The 23,281-nt window shown below is 43.3% G+C and overlaps 1 long non-coding RNA gene across 1 annotated transcript in view; it reads right to left on the bottom strand.

Moving 5' to 3' along the window:
- Positions 1–22,492, bottom strand: part of LOC138493278 (uncharacterized) — a 91,042-nt gene extending 68,550 nt beyond the window's left edge. Inside the window, exon 1 of the long non-coding RNA XR_011276350.1 lies at positions 22,185–22,492. This is a non-coding gene — a long non-coding RNA (uncharacterized lncRNA). The remainder of the gene's footprint in view (positions 1–22,184) is intronic.
- Positions 22,493–23,281: the final 789 nt, after the last annotated feature.

The raw sequence follows: 23,281 nt of genomic DNA on the forward strand, positions 1-23,281 counted from the left end.
AAGAAGTATTTCCCAGATGGGGAGTATGTGAAATATTGAGAGCAGATAATGGCCCTCATTTTGTTAACACAGTCTTTGAGCAAATAAGCTTGTTCCTTGGCATAAAGCACAAGTTTTCATTGGCTTATCACCTACAAGCGAACAGTTTACATGAGAGACTCAACAGCTTACTTAAAGAAAGAATAGCCAAATTGAGGCTTACTTTGAAGAAAGGATGGTTGCATTACCTACCACTGGCATTGTATGAATTGAGAAATCAGCCAGGGTCAGACCACAATCTTACCTTGCACGAAATAGTGACAGGGAGGCAAATGAGGACACCCCTCACACCTGCGGCTTGGGTTAGAAGTGATGCCCAGTCAACTGAAGAATTGTTAGGAAAGGAGCTACGTGATTACCTTATCTGTATGACTTCAAGTATCTCTGTCATTTCAGATCAGCTCAAGCGAAAAGGGTGTGAGGCAGCGCAGACCACAGAAGGAGATGCTTCAACAAGTGGAATTAAAGAGTTATGTCTTCCCAAACTTTTCCCCATATGCGCAATCCTAATCTGCTATTTCACTAGAAAGTGGCACGAACCTCGCTTGAAAGGCCCTTTCATTTTAGAAGATGGCACAGCGTCTGCATTCAAGGTGCAAGGCAGACGTACTTGGACTTTCCTTGGTGACATAAAGGTCTATGCTGGAGAACCCCCTTCACACCCACACCCATCGGAAGCAAGCATCAGGGAAGAACCACAGCACGTGTAGACTAGATCTATGGTGAGGAAGAATGATGCAGAAGCTGCTAAATAAAGATAAAGAGTTCATTGACTGGTGCTTATTTCGGGACACTCTTTTTCAGTTATTTAAATGTTAAGGGGGGAGTTAAGGGAAGTTATTGTGTTCTTGAGCCACAGGAGTTTGTTGACATTGGACTGAGGCATGCTTAAGCCTTGATTGAAAAAATAAATTATATGCCAAATCTGGAGTTCCTTTTCGACAACTGGAAGAGGGAGCAGTACCCAGATTCGTTTCTCACAGAGTTCTTGTTAAGGGGCACGTATGGTGGTACCCAATGATAATGTTTCACAGGTCATTCTTGCAGTTTTCGTATTGTGCACATACCCTGTGCTTGTGGGGAGAACTACTAGTGTTCATGTTTTCTTGCAAGATCCTAAGAATGGTCCAATTGTGAGGAGATTGCTCATAGCAACTGTTGAGCAGATTCTCCAGCTTCCTGAGTTCAGTGGGAGAACGCAAATGCCCCTGTCACCGGATAATGCACACAGACTGGTCAGCCTAGTATTCTACTACCTGATTGAAGAGTGCACGCATCTTGTTGGGAGGCAAACCGACGTCCGAACATTCCTGAGAGACTCGAGAAACAATGCAGCGCTTAATGAAATTCAGAGAGATATTATCATGCAAGTGAACGGGTACTCTGCAAGAACATTACAAACTAAATGAGACTTTCTTTCAAGGGACAGATCCGAGGTCTACTGGTTAAAGAACTTTTGTTTCATGCTGAAAGAAAAACATCATGTCGTCTGGTGAAAGGCCAATTTGTGACATTCATTGGGAATTTGTGTTCATCATTCAGTGAGCAGTCTGCTGATCAAGGAGATTTACAGAGCAGATTCAGCAGCTTCCAGAAGTAGCGCTATATTGTCATGCCAGATCCTGAGAGACGTCTGCGATTTATAAAAAGTAATTGCTGTAAGTAGACCTACCTCTGTATGATTTATGTTTGCATTTTGTTCATATTGATATTGCTTTCACTTACAGTGGGCACGCCTTATTACATAGACATAAGTGGAGCAAAGACTCCTGTGTTTCCTCCTGTACAAGAGAAGGGTACCAAAGTGGAAACTACAAGGCAGTCGAGACCATATGTGATTATTCCTACTTTAGAGATACACACGAAAGCCCCTAGTCCTGTGATGAATAAACCTGGGTTACCGTTTAGAAAGAGATCACGTATAGAGATTATGCAAGACATTTTGATGCTTAAAATCTATGTTGATAGGATGAAACTTCTGGAACTTTCTCCTACACAGGTAGCACATGTAAACACAACCAGTCCACTGACAAATGTGTCAATAAGTGGTTTAGTAAAGAAGAACGATGCTGACATGTTACATGAGATGGTCAAAGGAGCTTGTAAGAAAAGAACCAGACCTGAGAGAAGTGCTAGGGAGGATGATAATGTGATAAATGATTACCTGGACAGTACAGCATACTTAGGCAATAAGATATGGTATCAGCATATGACAAGGAGGACCACAAAGGAGGAATACATTGTATGTGCACTCCTGCCTTATAGCATGGGGAAGTCTAAAATCTTCATAGCTATTGAAATAGATGTCCAGATAGCACATTGTCTATTCCACATAGCACTTTGCCATACAAGAGGCCAGTTCATGGGTCGAGATGCCTATCTCAAATGGGCAACTGAATGGACAGATTCAGATGAAGATGACTATGTCCAGGACACAAAGACAAGAAATGAGGGGCACACCAAGAATCATGTGATCAGATATGAAAAACCTGGAGTGAAAGGAGCTGTAATCAGATGGGAAGTAAACAAAAGACTTGAGAGTCCAGGAAAATCTGTAGAAGAAATTTGCAGATGGAAGAACAGATGCCAAATGCAGATTTGGGGATCAGTGCTATCACCTGATGGATGGGAAGAAGGAGTGGTTATCTGCAGAGCCTGAGTGGTCATTGATTGTTATCAGCCAGTCATTGATATAGTGCAAAAATGATGCAAGCCACTATGGCCAAGACTTGCTAAGCTAGTGACTTGGGTCGAAGACAGAGGAGGACCCTTGCAGATAATGCCTTTGGAGATTGCAAAGCTGTGCTTCAGAAATAATGGCACAAGAAAAGTTGGAGAAAACCAGAATTGTGGCCAAATCTTTGATGTACCAGGAATGAAACTTTGAACAGCAGTGATCATGGATCATTATTGGGCTTGTAGATCCAGAGCATATATGAGGCTACCCAAGGATGGGGGAGACGATGTTCACTCGTGAATGTTCATGTTCCAGCGTTGGTGATTCCTGAAAGTGACCTGAATCTTGACAGTTTCCCGAAAGCAGATTCACATCTAAGGAAAAAGAAATCTGTTGAGATGATAAGAAGAATGAAGAGAGAGAACTATTTCTCAACAAAATCAATAGAAGCTTTGACTCTATCCCATATGAACACAGACTGTTCAGTCATACTTTGTCAGTCTTCACATTGATCTTCATGCTGTGTATCCAGGTTGGAGCAAATACCAAACGACTGCAGATTACCAGATGGGAATAGCTGCAAACGATCAATACAACCATAAAGGGATTCAATGCTATCAGAGAGGAGATGAAAGCCATACGACTAATGACTCTTCAGAACAGATACGTCATGGACATGATCACAGCAATGGATGGAGGTGTTTGTGCAAAAATCGTAGAATCATGTTGCACATTCATACCTGCTCATGACGACGAGAATGGAACCTTGACGGAGGCTTTAGAGATGCTAACGAAGCTGCACGTCCAGATGATAAACGAAGTAGAGGACTTTGCTGATGACAGTTGGTTTGGATCACTTTTTTCATGGGTTCCACAGTGGATGGCAGATATGTTCAAGATCCTTGGAGCCCTGATTGTGTGGATGCTGCTTGGATTCTGTGTAATCAAGATAATAATTACACAATGTAAAAAGACAGCAAAGAAAGCCATAGGATTGAAAATCATGATCGATGTTGAATCAGGATGGAAGGCCAGAGACTTGACAGATGAAGAAATCAGAGACTTCGTGAAGGCCAGTATCCATGCACCTGAGGGAACGAAATTGTATCAAAAGAACCATAAGAAGTATGTGGGAAGATGGATCTATTGCAGTCCAAGTGGGCACTGCATGCTCATGACATGGAACAAGGATGAGCATGTGAAATTAGCTGGATGCGTGAGGGGAGTCATAAGGATATGGATCCCGAAGAAGCATTTCTTCAGACAAGGATGTCTAGATGTGAAAGATGATGGGAGTGTAGACAGGTAGCCAAGTACCCCCACCTCAACCACGTCCCCCATATTGCCTATATGTTGGGAGCCAGAGTGTGAGACACATGCGGTACCAGTAAAAATACTGATACCAAAGAGAATCCTGGAAGCAAGGTTCCCATTGAGAAAACCATATCTGTGTACGAGAAAATATGATGGCCATTTGAATGAAATCCCGGAAGAAGCAGAGCAAATGAATGAGCAAGATGAATGGTGACGTCATATAGAGTCGAGCTGACGTACATAGAAGAGATGCAGAAACAAGAGAAACAAGATAATGCAGATATTCTATAAGGCATCAAGAAAGCATCAAGGATAAGTGACATCTTGGGACCAAGGTGAAGAAGCTTATGCCACAGAAATTATGAAGATATCAAGCTGTTTTACACGTGTACAGATGCAGAGAAATGCAAGCAGACGAAGTATTGTTGAGGCTAGATTTATAGTGAATAGATTGCGGCATGCGCCAATATCTACATATATGCATGAAGAGTAAAAGATGGATGTTTTCACTACTTGTTATAGCAGAGCTGTACTAAAAAAGGAATGCCTAATTTTCAATGTGTCGCAGTAAGAAAACAAATGAATTAAAAGTGAATCTCAGAAAGGCAAGGATGGATGAGCCATAAAGCCAGGCCAAGAATCCAAGGTTTTATCAGGCTGGGTTGAGCTGACATTGGATACGAAATTGTTTGTAAGAACAAGCTCCTGTTCAGAAGGCATGAAAAAAACAAGGACGACGTCAGAGGCTTATTAGAAAATAGTATTTTAATACACTAAATGCTTGAAATCATGGTCTACAGTCACGTGGACAGATGAAGTTAGATGAACAGGACTATCACACCAACACATGAGAGCAGAGCGTGCCTTTACTCCCCTGATTTCTCCAGAGCTAAGAACACTCCCAAGGACAAGTTCAAAGTCTTAATTGTCAGCACACCACTGAGGTGATGATAGATGGATATGCTAATTGGTGGGAAGCTCTGTTTTAGACAAGCTCACCAGCACCTGGAGGTCCAATCTTCATGCTGCTAGACGTAGGTGGAAAAGTACTGACAAAGGTTAGAGTGCCAACCAATTGTAGGGGAACACGTAATCAAGGGTCCTATAGTTTGTGTAGCCAATGGGACGTTGTGTATTTAGTGATGTTCATAATTGCCATTTTGAAGGGAGAGCTTAGTTGCCCCACCTGATGTTAAAAAACCAATTACTTTCACTCACTGTCCCATACTAATATAAAACGTATACTTAGATATCCCTTTAGACCCAATCACTTTCTCCAATAGGTTTTTGTAGTTTGCCACGTAGGATGACGTCATTAAAACATAGGTTACCGTCATCGATGGCAATTTTTTGCTATATAAGATTGCTTTTTTTTGTAATGCATTGAGAGAATTTGCGCTGAGACGTCCGTTGATGTCCTTTCTACTCCTTGTTTTAGATAATGGATATTAAAACAGCTATCCTTTTTGCCAACTACCTGATTCGCTTAGATTATTGATGTATCAGTAAGTTCTGCATCCCCATCCATCTCCATGATACTACTACTCACCTTAAAGGGCTGGAGATCACCCAGTTCAATAACATCAAAATAAATATAACACCAGTTACAGTATAGATGTTAAATGCCAACATGTTTCACTGCGTTAAACAATTGTAGGTGGCCTTCTTCAGGTGATCCACTCTAGTTCTGAATCTCGTTCAGCCTTTTCAACCAATGCCCACAAGCATCTTTTTTCTGAACATTTAGCTTCGTAACTCAGAGAACAGTTATATTTATCTCTGCAGGATGGCCCATAGAGTTACCTGAGGAGCGCCTTGGATAATTTTTTGATATGTTTATTCTGACAATAGGTGTTACTTGGAGCTCGCCCGGGTAAGTGTGCAGGCCTGTTTCTAGAATCCAGAATAATAACCTGAATTTAGTTGTGAGGGGATCCTCTATATTTTCTGACATTACTTGTGGTGATCAGAATGTCGATGCCCCCGCCGTCCCTCGAACATGGGCTCATTTACCCACTCCAGAATAATAATCAACTGCAGTCATTTTAATAAGTTTCCCACCTGCAGATACGACTGTCAGCCAAAAAAGCTTTAGAGTCCTGTAACGATACAGTCCCAAACAGAGGGGCTCTGGCTTATCGTCCAAATGCTGCAAGCTGGTTGTCAGGCAGGGTCTAAACAACTGTAACAGAGATTCATGGAGAATCTGTGAGTCATTGAGAAATTGAAAGGAGGCTCAATTGCTACTCTCCTGTCACAGAAGTAAACTAGGTAGCCAGTCTCATTTCAACTGACTCAGAGGGTCGATAAGCTGGCCCGCTGCGCTGACCTCCGTTACTATTCGTAGTACACCCTATGGGTTTATCCACTGTTAAGTCTAGCGGCACTGTAATCACTGTAATGTATGGAGATAGTAACACTGTTAGTATTCTGATAATGTAATGTTTATGTCTGTATATATGCATTATTGTAACTTTGTACAAATTGTGCCCTGATGCCTCCGGGCCTGATGGTCTGCGCGTTATAAATAAAACAAATACAATACAAATACAAAATCGATTTGACAGCAATGTACTAAACACTCCTGGGCCTAATTGGCCTTCTGATTATTAAAGTATCAAAACAGATTCGATATCTGCAACCTGGAAGTCAAACCTAAGTCGCCCTTTTGTAAGATTGTTGTGATGCAAACCTAAATTCAATGGGTCTAATTCACAACAGCAATACTCTTCAAGCTGGCAAGCACCCCCGGATAGTTACACACCTGGGTGGAGAAGGAGCAGCTAATTCCACTCCTCATCAATAATCCTCAAACCCTTGGAAAATGTATTTACCAAACGTCAAGGGCACCTGTCTAGCTTCAATCTCGCATGTGAGTGACTTTGCCCCAGCCGTACTGGCACTCTACAGACACTGGCCTGTTGTTCAAGTTCCTGATTCTTCCAAAGGCCAGTCCAACTCTTGCTTGTTGATGAATCCCCTTCCCTATGGGCTCCTCCCAGAATGCCGCTGCCGGGAATCCATTGCCCGCAAGAGAAAGATGTAATTAGGGTCGAAGCATTCTGGTAAGTGCTTTCTGTCTGACAACTAAAAGGCCAGTCTGCCTTACCACACGCCCGTCCCTGAGCTCATTAGCCCTGTGCTCTTCGCTTCTTCTGCACAAACATTTGTGTTGATGATGCACAGAGGTCTGCTGCTTGCCCTGGGAATTGACTCTCTCCTTCAGGATAATGGCAGGAGGGAGGAGGGGGGCGTGGAGGGTTAGATGAAATCACTGTTATGAATACGGAAAAACAGAAGCACTGGGTTTGATTTTAAGAGGCCTGATGGTCAGGCTCGGACTGGCCTATAGGACAATAGGGCAATGTCTGAACCAAAAACGCAAAATGCTAGTGTGGACCCGTTTATTGTCAAAGTGGGCCACTTTGTTGGCCCATGTGGGCCACTTTGATAAGTTACTTCAGCATGCGGCTAGTAGTTTTGTCCAGTGTTACTGAATTAATATTTTTTTAAATGCACAATTTGCATCACATTTGATCAAAAACCTCCCCCTTGGGCACTACTCAAACAGTCTGTCACAAAAGGAATTAATTGCCATTTGCAACTGTGGGCCACTTTTCCATTGGTGGCAGAGACAATTTCATGCCCCAGTCCGACCCTGCTGGTGGTGGCTGCCAGGCATCGGCTGCTGTTAATGTGTGTAGGTGTCCTGCATGACGCTTTCATTGCACCACCTTGAAGCTATTGGGGAAGAGGAGAAATTGAGGGGGAACGAGAGAGAACAGGAGAAGGAAGGTGTGTGGGCTTCAGAGAGAATTATGGACATAGTGAAGATAAACAGGGTCTGACAGTGGGTTAGAACTTGGTATTGGATCACTGGGAGAGGAAGGACCCAAGCAGGCCGGTTACTCCCTCTTAATTCGGTGGTATTATTTCCACAGAAAGGCCTTCCATGCACCCTGGCTCCCCCAATGGATACATTCACCTGGAGAGCCCAGTGAGTTATAATTATAATTATTTTTTTATAAGGACCCAGGATTCAAACCTGTGTTGCTCTGCCTCGTCTGGCTTCCAAGACGAGCACGTGCCCACTGAACTCTACTACCCATGCCTTGAGTTAGAGGGTGGGAGTGCCGAGGAGGCTGCTAGGTGCATGGCAAACCATCCTCCTAGGTGCACAGGGCTTCAGTGAGGGCAAGGACATCAGGGTTCAAGCACGTGAGGGAGGACGTCCTACATAGTGTGTTTTAGAAGATATTCGTGCTGCCTAACACTTCCAGGAGGGGGCAAAGTGGCGCACAGACTCAGGGAAGCTGGGTCCATTGAGTCTCAGTTACCCTGGGAGCTGGTGGGAAGACATCATTCAGACCTTGCTGAAACACCCTTTATTTAGAACAGAAGGGCACACATGGACCATATTAGTATTTCATGAAAAAAAGAAGTTATACCTCTCGTTAGTTACACCAGTCTTGTGTTGTAACTTTTACTGAAGGCAGGATTCTGGATTCCCGGAGACCAGGTACCACCAGGCAGAAGAAATGTGCTAAGTCTAACTGATTCACAAACAAAAGCAACAAGACTGTTAGTGGTGCTTTTCTGGTGCAACGTGGACTTGAGCAAATTGTGCAAGTGCAGAGGCAGTCCTGGCTAAAACAAAAAATATGATTCAACAATTAACCCCTGAAGTGCCAGGCTATTATGAAAGTCTATGCAAAAAGGACGAGCATACTCGTCCATGGCACTTAAGAATATTTGTTTAGACACTCCATTGACACATCTACTTTAGATTACTCACTGCACTCACTATATCAGTTACGTGTGCGCAATTTGCTCCCATATTTGCACCAAGCCATTCATGAATGTGTTTTACTAATCAGAATGTGATTAAGTGCGCCCAAACTCGCAAACTCATTACAATCAAGCATCAGCAATACAAATATATGATATTACTAACAGAATGCAAGAATTTTTTAAAAATCCGTTTCTAAATTAGAGGAAGGAAAGAAAAAAGGCATTAAAAAATAGTTTCTCGGGGGCGTGGCCGGCTGTCCACAAGATGACTGCCTAATTAGCACGCTTCTAGCCCCGTTTCCATGTTATGTAAAATAATATGCGGGCAGAGTACATTTCTAATTACATGCACATGCTATTCATGCAGCGGTGATCCCGGGAGCCGCGTTGTCCTGGTGGTGCCATGATTGGAGGGCCAACGAGTGGTGTGCGGTGGACCGAGCAGAGAGGGCTGCGGTGTGTCACAGGTGGCAGATAGGACGAGGGGATGCACTCCAGGGCACCTCACCGCTGACACCAGATGCCCATTTCATGCAAGGATCATGTAATGAGAGCAGCGAGACGAGAGTTCCTGGCTGCGCCCGTTCTCGCACTGACCCATGCACAACGAGGACTATGGCCGCAGTCGGAGAATCCTGCGGAGAGGCCGTTCCCTCTTGGGGTCCTACCACTCTGTCTGCAACATAAAGGGCTACTGGTTAGCTGGAAGCCATTTGGAAACTTTTGCCCTCACAGTCGTTTTATACAGCAATCTGGAAGTATTTTGACTACTGGAGCATTCCCCGGAGGGAACAACGTGTCTTCTTGGTGTTGTTGAGCTGGGACAAGGATTATAACTGCAACTGGAAAGCAGTGCGTGTATTGGGTAGTGCACAGCAGGCGGTATGTCATCCAAAACGGCCCTGAAATGTGATGTCAACAAGAAATCACCACCTAGCTCACCTCACGCCACGTTTCCATGTAACCTGTCTATGGAACCTCTGCAAGGGCAATTATGTATAATAATGGTAGAACTGGCATCGATACAAAAAAACGGTGCCCTCTATCGATAGACGACCCCAGGATGCACAGGATGAGATGAAGTCCATCAGGAAAGACATGGGGCCTTTGCTGGTTGCATGGACCACGCTGAAGAGAGGATATCCTCCCTGGAAGACAGATTGGAGGGGCTCGAGCACATTCAGGGTAGGGTTGGCTACCTTGAATCACCTGTCGCACAGCTGGAAGACAGGAACAGGGGGAATACCATCAGGGTTTTTTGTTATCCCTGAGAAGGCATAGGGGGCTGACCGTATCCTGTGGATGGAGAAGTGGTTATCCCAGTCACTCCAGCCCAACTTTGTGCCACACTTAAATCCAAAAAGTGGACAGGTTGGGCAAACTAGCAAATAATAGCAACAAGTCACCAAGACCTCTCATAGCATGCCTAGTGTGACATAAGCAGGTTGTCCAGATTCTGGAAGCAGTGTGGAAAAGCCCAGACAAGCTGACCTTCGAGGGTTAACAAATATTCATGGCAAAGGCTTTTTTGACACACAGGATAACCACACGGAAGCACTTCACAGGGGGTTGTGATTCGGCCTATTAGCACTGGCCAAAATGATGATTACTACTGAGCTAGGAGCTTTGAAGTTCTTTGATGACGCTCAAGATCTATATCATTATCTATAGGCGATGTCTGAACGGGCCATGGACACAGCTCCTCCCATCTGTACTTACCATAGCGCAGTTCAAACATCGCTGGCTGCATTGGTGCAAGCTCAAGGCCCTCCAAGGGAGCTGGAAGCTCGACTTTCCCACAATAGATACCAGAAAGTCCTGCAGGCATGTCTGGACCACGTGATGCTCCTAATGCAACGCAGGTAGACTGAGAAGCACAGGACAGAGCCAGGTCTCCATTGAAATCAATCAAGAAGCCGGAGCGTGAGCTGACTTCCGGGTGGATATAGTCTGAAGCAGAGAGCTGTCAGCTGAAGAGTAACCTGCCATTTTTATCTCAGTTCTTTATCTTTATAGTGGTTACGGGGTCGGGCAGCTTTTGTGGTGACATCTCTCCTTGGGCCCTCCAGTTTAACTGGAGAGTAGACTGATCTCAGCGGGATGGAGCTGTATTTGGTCAGTGGTTGGGATGGGCCTCAAACAGCACAGAGTTGTAGAGCTGTGAATTGGTGGAAGGTAGGGCAACGTGAAGAGGCAGGAGAGTTCTCAATTAGTAGGGATAGTTTTGTTGATATAGTTTGTGTGTTTTGCCTCCCTTATGTGTCTGTCTGTGTCTTTTCCAGTTCTTGTAGAGAAATGCCTGAGTTGAGTTTGTGGGTAGGCTATGCGTGTGAGAGGGGGGGTAAGAAACCACTCTACTCAGGTGAGGAGCTTGGCTGGCCATTTGTGTCTCTGTGGAAAGGAAGAATGATCAAGGTCTATCAGCACTGAGAACGCTGCTCCATGATTAAAGTTGTCTCATGGAATGTAAAAGGCCTTCAGGCCCCAATAAAAAGGCAGCCAGCGAGTGATTTGTCACCTAAGGAGACTGGAGTTGCATATAGCTCTTATTCAAGAGACGCACCTTCCGATTAAGAAAGCAGAGAGGTTGAAGCAGCAATGGGGTGAACAAGTGTGTGCCTCGCAGGCCGTGGGCCGGAAAAGGGTGGAGTGGCCATTCTCTTCCATAAGTGTCTCTATGTTTGAATTGGGAATTCTAGAACAGATGAAGATGGTGGATGGGTGTTGGGGGACGGCTCAGTCAATAAGGTCACTGTCATCATACTGAACATCTATGCCCCCAACCAAGGGAATCCGGAAATTTGGCAATATGTTGAGATGGTGCAAAGGCTAAACTCCCCAAAGGTGATCATTGGAGGGGACTTCAACCTTCCTTATGATCCCATCGTGTATAAGAAGTCACAGTGTGGCTTCAAGCATGCACAAGCCTTACTGACAGTGTAGCAAGAGCAATGTTTTGGGGGATGTGTGGCGACTCTGTAACCCCACTGCATGGGTGTGTACATTCTACTCACTGATTCATGCCTCTCACTCAAGAACTGATTATGTGTTTATGAGTAAGGGGTTAGTCAAGAGAGTGTTCAGGGTCGAAATCTCTGCCATAGTAATATCAGACCATGCCCCTGTAGCCATTGCATTGGACTGGGGGAGGGGGCATCTGGGAACGGGAAGTGGCGGCTTAATACCGACCTGTTGGCCTCTCCAGCAATAGGACATTTGTTAGGGCAATTTACAAAGGACTTTGTCTTGCTCAATGGCGAAGGGGGGCTGAAAGCTAGTGTAACATTGGATGCCGACAAAGCCACGCTTTGGGGACACATCATAGGGTACGTATCAGGCAGGAATAAGGAGGTGAGAAGGGCAGCTTGTGACAAACTTGGGGAGCACAATTTGCAGAAGTGCCTTTGCTAAGTGTCTTTGCCCTGCTGTCTCGCTGTCCGTTGTTTGCTGGGGTATCCAGCTATGAGAAAGTTGCAGAGTCGCCACAAGAACACGTGACCCTCTGGCTGAGCAAAGCAATAGGATTGGACTGGTACGGGCTATGATCTCTTTCTACTGGCCCTAACCCATAGACTGCTACTCTGGCCCCATAGACTGCTACTCTGGCCCCATAGACTGCTTTTTGCATTCTATTGTCACACGAACTCTTCCACCATGTGATTATATATATATATATATATATATATATATATATATATATATATATAATATATATATATATTATTATTTATTTTTTTTCACAGCGACAATCCCGCCTCCTTTCCCAGCATCCTCAAAGGCCCCGTGCTCGCGCATTTGCGAGCGCGCATTTGCACAAGTGCCTTTGCTAAGTGTCTTTGCCCTGCTGTCTCGCTGTCTAGCGGTCAAGCTGGTGGTGGAGGTCAAACCGTCAGCTTGTACTGTATAGTTTTGTAATTAACTATTTCTTACTTTTCAGGTTTTAGTTTTCCTTTACCTTTTGTGTGGTATACAATGGTCGCTAAAAGATTTACTTTGAAAACTGGCATGCCGCTAGAAATCCCAGTGCGACCGCCATCCATAGAACAGATAAAGATGGCGGATGCCAAAATTCCTAGTCCACTGACTAAAACTGCAGCCTCTCTTAATAGGCATTTAGGGCCCACGCCTTTCTGTTCGATATTGATTACATCAGATATCCGTACTTGTTATGCTAATGAGTCCTCTGGTATGAAGTTGGTGACATGGACTCACGGCTTGATAGTGAAGTAAGTCATCACCCCAGTGAACCAGTGAATTCGAGCACCTACCATGCTTCCGCGGTAATTGTTAAACTATTAGAAACTGCACCACAGAGTGCACCCAAAATGAATAATGATGACTGTCAGTCATCCAACCAGGTCAATTCTGTGGCTCTATCTTTGCTGGGGGAAGTCACGGACACTACATTAGAATCGGACTGCCTAGCAGGAGAATTGCAGCCCAATGGAGTGACACACACAACCGCACTGGCCAGCCCCTGCAAAGTCATGAAACCAGTTTGGTGCTCGGTAGTGGCCCAACAGAGGCTCTGAAAGGCTCACAAGCTACTTACCCTAGCAGGGGCGGTTGATGAAGACGCGCTGGATTTTATGGGTTTATCCAATAAATCCAGCCCACACACCCAGGATAATCTGTATATCTGCTCTAATTCTGGGACTTAATACAATTGCATGAAGATCACACACGTAGTAATATCTCCATACAGCTTGAACATGTGTCGCCCAATGCTACATCATGCCGAGAGAGAAGCCCAAGAAAATGTACAACGCCAGAGGTGCAAGATAAGACCCATATTCATTTTGTGGATGCATCACCTTCATTCATAGCTCAAACACCAAGACGACCCAGAATCCAGAAGGCAGCACAGGAATCCGAATTTTGTATTCATAAGGGTCAATCAACAGGATTTTCCTTCCCAGAAGCCCCTGCTCTCAACAATACGTTCAGTGCCATGAACACAACCCTTTTGGCTGTGGCAAAACTATATGGGATTCTGGAAGGGAAAATAAGTCGCCAAACCATACTAATAGAACAGCTTGCTGGAAATGTGAATGTCATTGAGACTCTCATCAACCCTAATAAAATAAGCAGCTCATCTTCATTGCAAGAATGTCCAGATGCGCACATTTTACCTACCGTCTCAGCAATTACGCATGTCGATGGTGATTCTAATCACCAAAGTACACCACCTGCACTCCTAGGAGAGATGGTGGACACGCAGGTTCACCTACTGCCTTGCGCCTGCACTAGCCCGGGCGGCCGTAGAATATCCGAGGCGCTGAATTTGCCAATTTATAATCCCCAGAAGAACAGGCTCACTGATTCGGTGTTAGCGGTGGAGCCTGTATCGATTACTAAAGCTAACATCTTTGAACTCTTTGCGCCGGCCGGTAATAAACTGCCAGGACAACACAAATAGCGTTCCGATTATCCCAGGCAATGGCATCAAGAGATCTTTGATGTCAAGTCAAAAAACTCGGTGCCTACAGCCCAGGGGTAAGGCAAGAAGGTTTGCCAATGCCGTTAGTCGATAGGGAGACCTCAAGATGTTCCAGGCACCACGACTTTTAGCATGGCCTCAAAAAATAACATCCAGGTGCCTATGGCATATAAACCCTTAGACGACTTAGTGGCCCTTTCATTGGATGTTGCCCCCCATGGGGGTATAAGAAATGCCAACAATGGTCCACTGGATATGATGCCCACGAGATCATTATCCCATATTTCCAATACTGGGAACAATGTAACGTTGCCAGCAGTTCCTGTTACCTCGACTACTGTGAACTCAAACATTGTCACTCTTAGAGAGGAAATTAGAGCTTCCATTGATTCTTACATGACACAAAAGTCATTAGAGGCAGAAAATGCAAGGCCCTGTCAAGCCATCTCCACAATAATGGCACCCACACCCGGGGCCCCTACCTCATGGTTAGTCCCGATGGTAGAGACCTCGGTTGTTGCAACTAATCCACATCCGATGTACACGTTCTTGCCATTTACTAACCCGGTTCTCCAGGCAGGAGATCTGCAAAATAGTGCAGGTACAATCTCAGCCCTGCCAACCCAGGATGCCCACAAGCATACCTCAATGCAAGTGGTCCCCACGATGCCAACCAATGCGGTGCTGCCCATGTCGCAGGACCTGAGGGATATGATAAAGACGTCAATTGACACCTATATTGCAGGAAATCAAGGCAGAATACATGGAGACGGTAACATTGATCGAGCAGCTTTTCCTGATGTGAGTGCATTGTTGAAGGGTCCCACTCGTTAGCCTACATTTCAGAGACCGCCTCAAGGGGACAATATAGTTCCCTCTATCCCTGCGAATCAAACCCAGATAACATCTATGGGATCTCATGGTCAAAATAGACAAAAAAAATCACTCTTTAACATTAAAATGTCGAGATTTGCCTGCTGCTCAATATGTCCGTAATAAGGATTTAATGTAATAATTTAGGAACATCACATATACCTAGTGGAATTCGGTAATTGTCATGATTTGTTAGAAGCGAGGATTTACATTCGATCTGGGCTGTTAGCTAACATACTGTGGCAGGCCAGGATGGCTCTGTTCGATCTGGGCTTCATATTAATTCAAGACACCAGGCAAAATGATCAGAAAGTCGAGCAGCCGATAATTAAGATCTATAAGTCCACCCAGAGGGCGCCAATGGAGAAAATACAGAGTCACTCAACACCATCCCCCAGTAATGCATTCATATGGAGTTGGATCATAACAGTGTGAAATTGCTGAAAACATCACCATGATCTCTTGGAATATGAGAGGTCATAAGCATATTATTAACTCTTGGAAGACTGGTTTGGGGACTTATGACATTATTGCGCTCCAAGAAACCTGGCTCATGAGAGCACTGGTATGGGCCTCCCATACGATTATTGCAACACAGGCTACCAGGAAAATGGCGGTGCGCCGCATGGGCGGGCTACTATTAGCAGTCAAATAAAGCTTCTGGCGTAATCAGTGTACTATGCCCAACCCCTACTTCCTGCTTACAAGTCGTGAAGCTAACAAGAGGTACAACAACATTTGCCATCATTAACATATATTGGAGCAAGCAGCAAACATTAGAAGCAGACCTGTTTTTGAAACACTTGCTCTTGATTCTGGATACACTACTTCTGACTCTTGGTTATCACATACCCTTATTGTGGGTGACCTGAATTTACACTTGCTTCCTAACCATGATCTCGAACTTGCGCATGGTGAAAGAATCTGATCTTCAATAATGAAAGAAAGGGAATTTGTGATGCTGAATGGTTTGGTGGCAGGTGATGTTCCGTTGCAGCCCACAAGGGGCAGAAGCCAAAAACAAACCACCTTGGATTATATTCTTGTGAATACCAACTTTCTGAAACATGTGTTATCCCTGAAGGTTATCCCATCAAGCCTAAGTGACCATAACATTCTTCAGGCTTGTTGTAAGATTCCATCGAATTCACAGATCATACAAAACAATTGGCATCTGGCAAATGTGTCTGTGAATAACGAGGGCAATTGGTTGCGCTGGAACTCACATAAACTAACCCAATTCAGAGCACAAATTAAGAAGACCTTTAACTCCCCTTACGCAGATGGTTCAGACTGTTATGTGCAGTTGATACAGGTTTTTAAAGAACATAGTCTACCAGATTCTAGCATGAAGACCAGACATTGTCATGTTTTTGATTTAGGACTTAGTGTGAGAAATCTCGTCTCAGGTGAAACATTCGCAATCTGAAACATCAATTAAATAAAGATAGACTCACAGTGAAAAAAAATTTGAGAATGGCATACAAGACATGGCTGAAAGCGCGGAGATTCCTTCGGCATCAACGAGATGGCGAGTACATGCTTAAGCAAATAATAGACAAATCTACGAGTGGCATTTGGGCATGTTTGAGTAATGCTGTCTCCAAGTCACAAGGTGATATACAAATTAGCTCGATGTCTAATGAGGCCTGGCAGGAATATTTTTGGGATCTGAAAGGCTCCCCTTTTGCTGATTTGCAGTGGAATGCAATTGTTGAAAACGTAACTCATTCCTTTCCATTAGAAATAGAAGATATTCTACATTGTTTCAATAATCTAAATCGCTCACGTGCTCTGGGGCCCGACGGGTTGCACAATGGCATGAGTGATCATCCTCAAGAGTGAGCATAAATACTTTACCAGATTTTCAGGCATATATTTGCGGTGGGCCAAATCCCCAATTCCTGGAAACAGTCCATAATGCTCCCCATCTTTAAAAAAGGCAACAGGGACGAACCTAAGTCTTATCGACCTGTTGAATTATAAGATTGCCCAGGCAAAATATTTGCACGTTTAATTTTGGGGCAATTCAATTCTTGGTTGGACGCAAGTAACTTTCGCGATCCTTTGCAAACGGGTTTCTTGATGGGCCTTGTCACAGCTGTCAATATTATAACCTTGAACAGTATCTTACATCAAGCGTAGCAACGTCATCAGGCCCTATATACTGCCTTCATAGACTTTCGCATGGCCTTTGATGCTATGTCACGTGAGCTGCTGTCCAAATAACTGAAGGATAAAGGGTGCCCTTGGTTTATCCTGAAATGGTTGATTGATCTGCATTCCGACACCTCAATACAGGTCAAATTAACCTCTGACGGCTTACTGTCAGACCCAATTCACACTGCCCGTGGTTTAAAGCAGGGTTGCCTGTTAGCATCTGCTATGTTTAACTTTTTTATTTCGGATGTTGGATGTTGTTTTACAGAAATTATAGCTGACCCCCCAAAAATCAATGGTGTGCAAGTGAAATTCCTTCTTTATGCAGACGATAAGGTTTTATTTTCCAAGACTCCCAAGGGACTACGAGATTTGCTAGGTGCACTTGATAAGTACACACAGAAGAATTGCATATCAATTAATGTCATGAAAACGAAAGTCATCCAGTTTGGAAATGATAACCAACGCACGATCAAGTATAAGTGGCCACTTCAAAAAGTATCCCTGACCTCGGTGTCATCATACTTATACTTAGGTACCCTTGTAACCAACCAACAGGGTAAAAGTGCCCGTATTATTAAAGCAAAATTCTGTAAATTTTCCATCTCACCTATTCTCATTTATTAAGAAACAAAAATGAGTCCCTGTAATCTTGTATGGTACTGAAGCATCAATAGGCAAATCATACAATTACTGGTCGAGATTGGAAGGGGGTTACTGGAAGCAAGTATTGAATCTGCCAGCATCCAAACCCATATGTTTAGTAAGGCATGAATTAGGCTTGCTATTGCTGTATGCAATGCATAAGTGGAAATTATGTTCACTCTACCATAAATGTGTTTTGGCCTCGACAAAAACTGGCTTGATATGACTTATGGCAGACTATTTGTTAAATTTGTTGGATTAATTCCCTCTAATGTGGTGTGGGAAAGCACAGAAGATTGTTAATAACACAGGCTTCTCTTTAAAGCTATTACTTGAGAATCCAGATAAAGCCAAAATGCGCACATGGGAATATGATTGGATCCAAACAAGGAGTGCATGTTCCAAATATCAGAAGTTTATAGATAACCCTTTTGCACTAAAACGGTATGGTGTAGTAGAAAGTTGTCTAACCAGATTTCCTTATGCACGTCTGCATGATGATTATCTGTGGCCCACGCATGAAGTTCTATACATACGTAAGCTTATAACAGCAAGTGACTTGCAATGTCGGTTTTGTAAAACTGTACCTGAAACATTGAAGCATCTTTGCACAGAATGTGTCATGTTACTATCACAGAGGATTATGCATTTTAAACCCCTGTTTGAGGGTTACTGTGATCTATCTATGGCAAGGGCTTGGGAGCTATTGTATCATTCAACTAGGAAAAAGGTTAGATATGCAATTCTTAATTTTTTATATAGTTTAGGACTGTTGAAAAAGGCAGTAATTGTAATTAAATTGTAATCACAATACTTGAGACATTTTATGAAAATATCCTTAATGTATAATCATGGCACATATTGTTTTAAACAAATAGCTTCCCTTCCTTTTCTTTCTTTTATAGTTTTTGGTTTTACCAAATGTGAAAATTATAAATGTAAATATCAAGGGATGATAATTTGTGTTTGATCATTTTTTATTTAGTTTTGTTTTTAATAATTTCCTGAAATGTTGTCTCATGTAGGATTTTATGTATCAAAATGTGTAATCTTATTAAGTTTATGTATGTTGAAAAGTCAAGATTTTTTTCTTGATTAAAACAACTAATAAAAAAAGTAATGATATGATACTCTGGGTAGCTGGAGATAAACCTAATTTAGGCAAAATGTAAGTAATGCCCCTAGGTAATTTATGTTTCTGTTCACATATCAAGAATCAGAGCCTTAAATTGAGGCAACGCTCAGGGGCAACACGTTTGTCTTGGAAGCAAGGCAATGCAGCGCAACACAGATTTTAATCCCGATCCCATGCTTAGAAACCACTCTCTGGTATTAAGTGCATTATAAATGAACAATAAAAAATTAATAAATAATAAGTATCTTGGTATTGATTTTGCAACACACATTGCTGGCACACTACAATTGAATTGCATGAAGCTTAAATCCAAGATAGAGGGTTTATTAAACAGGTGGTCTCCGCTACTCCTACCTGGTGGGGTAGGCTAGCAACTATTAAAATGTGCATCTCCTTGGTAATTGTTTATAGCCTGGCAATGTTACCCCTCCAATGACCCTCGTCTTTTTTGCGCAATTATATAGGGTATTCACTAATGTCTGGTGGAATGGGAGGAGGGCCAGGATATCCCTCAGCAGACTTCAATTGCACCAGTTTCAGGGCGGAGTGAAATTCTCTAACTTTGAAAGGTACTTGACAGCATTTGGTATAAGGCAGGGAATGGGGTGGGCATCCGAGTCGGCCAGAGAACATCAGCCGGTACGGATGGACCTGGGAGCATCATTGGCATATCCCTATCACATAGGCGACATACCACAATTAGGGGCAAAACCCTCCCTGCAGGGGTCCACCAGATAACATTTACCAGCAAAGCATCGCAAAACTTTGGCTGTAGTAACAGTAGGTGAGCAGCTTCCGCATGGAAGGATCCCATAATGGCATCATTTTAAACTAGGAACAGTGGGCAAATTCTTACATTGGTCCTAGTGCGAGAAGCAGTGAATACTGTATCTGCATAAGATACGGTCAGCCTCAGGGGATCTCCACTTTGCATCAATACAGAAGTTGTACGGTTACCCGCCAGCAGATTCTTATATTACGGGCAACTGGCTGGGTGGGTGGCAATGGTAGCGACTGGGGGCTGGACGAAAGCCACCCGTAAGGTGTCAGGTATTTATGCTACCCAGAATCAGTGGATGAGACAGATCCCAACAGGAAACTGAATTAGCATAGAACAGTGAATGTGGGGTTGCATTATTAGATGATAGATGGGCACGTGTGTGGCATGAAATCGGGCACACCTCACTTGCTGTGTCCACAATGCATACATTATACCTAGTTGATAATGAAGGCTTCCAGTTTTCCGTTTTTACTTATGTTTACACATAAATACAGACGGAAATCAATCTGCTTTCTGTCCCTAATTATTTATAAAAATGGAAAAACGGGTATAAACATAGTATTACATTTGTTCAAATTGCTGACAGCATATATTAAGGCAGCAGCAGTCACAGGAGCAACCATTTGTTGTTATGGAAAAAATGGAGCAAGCATTTCTTTTCCTATATGGTTGCATGTGTGCTTTAATAAATGCATTATTTTATTAGAATAAATGCAGAAAAATATTGGTTGCGTATTTTCTTTTTCATACGACAAAACAGAAATGTGGATAAATACTAAAAAAAGGGCCAAAAATAAATATGGAAAAATACAGGCGGAAATGTCAGAAAAATAAATACCGTAAAAAACCAGAAGCCTTATTTATAATGGGGCTCTCTTTACGGCTTACCGCTAAGCAATAGCATGCAAAGGTAGAGGAAGCACACACTGTAGGTCATGTAGGGAAAAGGAAGGTAACCTGCTGCAAATGTTATTTGCGTGCAAATTCTCATACTCGTTCCGGGAGGCGATATGGCAACGTATACTTTGAATTTTTAGATTAAACATACCTTTCTACACCACTAGAAGTGTTAATGGGGAGCGTGCCCCCCTCGCTTAGCAGAAAGTACACACATGGGAGGTTATTGGTTGCCCTAAGAGCCATAGCAGTTAAAGTCATAATGTGGGGCGCGCAGACAGTGGATTCTGTGCTCCTCTCTGTAATTCTGCGAGTATGTGTTTTGCTACATCCTCTCTCTCTTTTTCTCTCCCCTGCTCCCCTGTTTTGACTCATCCCTCATGTTTGCACATTTTCTCCTTCTTTTGTTTTCTTCCTTCTTTCTTGTCACATTATGTGTGATCCTGATGCATCGATTGTATTGGTTGTTTAATGTTATAGTGGACCATACTCATTGTTATGGTTATGGGGGTTTTTTGTAACGGTTTTATAGATATAGGGTTGTTTAATGATGAATTGAGGAGGGTGTGGGGAGAAAAAGAAATCTGATGATGTCGGTGGGATTTGACCAACTGGAAACGAAGGAAGAGGGGCCATGGGTAGGTATACCAACAAAATACGTCTGTATGGACGACTAACTCAGCCAACCCCAGGTCAGGCATGCCACACAACCATCCGCAGAGCTGCCCACCCAAGATAGGTGGATCATATGCTGCCTTGTCATTGGGGGAGAAGGTAGGGTCTGTGCATACCAGTCAATATATAAACGTGGTTATACCAAGACCAAGGTCGGAATGTTGGGCCATAGATATTCATAATAGATTTCACATTAGCACCTATGTGTAGCTTAACCCATAGCCACCTTCCCTCACGATCTATACCCTGACCCAGGATCTTATGGGGTACATTTGTGTTGATAAGTATAGCAGCGCCATTTTTCTTTGCTACAGCTGGGCTAGCAATTACATTTTGAACCCACAACGATTTCAGTTTCATTGATTCCATCATGGATAGGTGGGTTTCTTGAATACAAGCAACAGAGCTAGAAGCCTGTATCTTTTGTTTAGATTATTAAAACGTTTCACATTCCAAGATATGCATGTAAATCCCACTATGCACAGTTAAACATAATTGATGGACACATATGAAAATGCATTGCAAATATAATGAAAGTGAGAACTACCATATGAAAAAGGCAAAGAGTAGAGGAAACAATCATATAATCAGTCGACAAAAAAGTACCATATTGAGAGTCAGTGCAACACATAGGATAGACACATAAGTAGAGTAGGGGTATGTAAAAACATGACATCTATATGACGGTGCATAAAGATGAAAAGAGAAGAACGGAGTGGCAGGAATCAGAAATAATAACATACAAGTGACAACTTACACAGGAGGAAAGCAGTACTAAGTTGAGAGCTAGGTGTGACCGAAATGGACTTCTTTACGAGCCCTATCGGAGGACGGGCACCCAAAACAGCAGTAACCGCACCTGTGACAAAAAGAGAAAAAAACGAAATAAAGTTACTAGATAATCAATAACCACAATGCAAGCAGGAGTAGTGCAATGGTACATCAATGAAGCAAAGGTGATGCTTCAGGTACCGGAGGCAGAGAGAGTAGGTGGAGTAGATGTGTCCATGCTGTCTGATTTAAGCAATCTAATGAAAGCTTTGAGGTCGGCCGGGTCATCAAAGACCGATGTTTGTCCTTTGGATGTGACTTTGAAAGAAAACGGATGAAAAAGATCATATCTGACATTGAGTAGTTTTAACGCCAGACGATAGGGGAGAAACTCTTTTCTTCATTGAACAGATTTTCCTAGCTACATCCTGAGAGATAAGCGTTCTGCTGCCATGCCAAATAAGAGAGTTATTTTATTTTGCCTTGGAGATGATACGTTGCAGTTGAGTGTATTCCAATAGTAAAAAAATCAGAGTACGTGGCATAGGGCGAGGTGACTGAGCAGATTTTAAGGGCCCAATGTGAAGCGCTTGTTGAACATTGAGAACAATGTCTGGTGGGATATGGAGTAGAGCCCAGAGCATTTTATGTAGGAACAAAATGGCGTCATTCCCTTCACATCCCTCAGGCTGGCCCGAAATACGAAGGTTGTTCCTTCTTCCTCGAGTTTCCAATTCCTCGTTTTGCCTCTGAAGCTCTTTAACAGAGTTCTCCAGCTGATGGACTCTAGGTGAAATATCCTCAACAAAACATATTCTTTTTTTCCACTTCATCCATTCTGTTTTGGAATGCACACCACCTGTCATCCAATTGCTGTAATTTCCAATTGGTGGTTTCAATGAAGGGTTTTAGTGACCTAATCTCTTTCAGAAGCAACTCCACTGTGGGGTCAGTGGAACCAGGCAGTGGAGGAGAATCACTTTTGGGCCTTTTATGTGTGGCTGAAGATAAAGTGGCATGGGATTCTTTATTAACCGGTGTAGGCTTGTGTCCACTTTTCCCGGAAGCCACGGTTAACAATAA

Source organism: Ambystoma mexicanum, chromosome 10 (assembly GCF_040938575.1).
Source record: "Ambystoma mexicanum isolate Mex_15411 chromosome 10, UKY_AmexF1_1, whole genome shotgun sequence".
In the NCBI taxonomy this organism is placed as follows: Eukaryota; Metazoa; Chordata; class Amphibia; order Caudata; family Ambystomatidae; genus Ambystoma; species Ambystoma mexicanum.